General features: G+C 38.5%; 1 non-coding gene across 1 annotated transcript; it reads right to left on the bottom strand.

The window, feature by feature from the left end:
• Positions 1–630: 630 nt before the first annotated feature.
• Positions 631–698, bottom strand: LOC148031533 (small nucleolar RNA SNORD36). Its single transcript, XR_015692018.1, has one exon. It is a non-coding gene; the product is annotated as a small nucleolar RNA SNORD36 (small nucleolar RNA).
• Between the last annotated feature and the right edge of the window lie 856 nt (positions 699–1,554).

The following is a 1,554-nucleotide window of genomic DNA, read 5'->3' on the forward strand; positions in this document are numbered from 1 at the left end:
CTTCAACAGCTACTTCTTCCACTTCTTCCAGCTCTTTTGCACTTGTATTCACCTCTTTCCAAGGCTAGAAAACTTTCCCAAAGTCACACATACATTCCACAGAACACTTACAGAAGCATACAGAACAGTCTACAGAACAGTACCAGAACAGCTACAGTACAGAACAGAACAGAAGCAAAACAGAAATAGAAGCTCTACAGAAGACCTACAGAAGGTTACAGAAGGTCATCAAAACTACATAACTTATTCTCAAACCATTCCAAACTCTCACAAACCATTCAATAAACTTTCACAATATCTCATTCTTCATCAATCAATACTCCATCCCTCCTTACAGAAGACAATCAGAACAAAACAGACCAAAACAGAACAAAACAGAAGGTATACAGAACCAATCAGAACCTATCAAAACATCACAGAACCACCAACAAACATCATAATCTTCCAAAACACCATCATTATCATCCAAAACACTCTCAAACCACTTCTAAATCAATCAATCATCTCATAAAATCAACCATTCAGCTCTCAAAAACAACAAAAATCAGCCAAAAAACAAGTCATTTCAACACTCAACATATCCCCACACTTAATAAGGAAGCGTCCTCGCGACCCAGGAAAAAGGGAATACAAGTTCAGGGAAAAGCTCAACTTTGATCTTCAATATCTTTTCAAAAAGAATTCATCCACCACGACCTCAACTTATAACCTGTTTCTGATAGAAAAATACAAAGAAAGGAAAACTCTTTATACATTAACACTTCTTATCAAACAAGAAAATCACAACAAATTTGTAAAGGATATAAGAGTTGGCTTCTTCTTCATCAGCATCAGCTTCAACTCTCCAACCACGACCCCATCACCACAATTTTCCAAAACGTAGGTCGTACACGAAATTCAATAGGAACCCACCACGGTCGTATTACATAAATAAACTCACAACACAAACACTACACACAACACAACCATCTGAATGACTCCTTCAAAAAGAGAGTTTTTCATTAGAAAGCTTCCACCATACATTGGAAAGGTATCAATGAAGATGATCCCTCTTAAAAGATTGATGTTGTCGGAAACGATCCATAGATAAGGATTCATCTACAAAGTTTTTAGGAGGATTTTGAAAAAATTGGAGACAGCACATCCTTTCCAACAGGACCAGGTATCTGCTAGGCAAACAGAGGGCATGAAAATACAATATCTCCAGTTGTTGGGAATCAATGCTAACATTGACATTCATGCACAACTTTGGAATAGGCTTGGAATCATTATGAGAGTGCCTATGCATATACGCCAGGTACCAAGCAAAGTGAGCAGTTAATCTCACTGAGGGATCTGCAGACTGTGAATACTGCTGGGCAAAATGAACATAGTTCTGATAAGCTTGACTGGAAGCTGTCCATTCTCCTGGAATTACTGGCCAATTGATCTGAGGTCCTGTAAGGCAATCATCTGAACTCCATCCCCTTCTTCTGGAAATCTGATTATCAAACCCGTCACAGTCACTAACCAACTGAGGTGGTTGAGATATGGAAGTGTTAGGAGAGGGTAATG

Source organism: Lygodium microphyllum, chromosome 9 (assembly GCF_053477565.2).
Source record: "Lygodium microphyllum isolate KBCC chromosome 9, Lygodium_microphyllum_v1.1.10, whole genome shotgun sequence".
Taxonomy (NCBI): domain Eukaryota; kingdom Viridiplantae; phylum Streptophyta; class Polypodiopsida; order Schizaeales; family Lygodiaceae; genus Lygodium; species Lygodium microphyllum.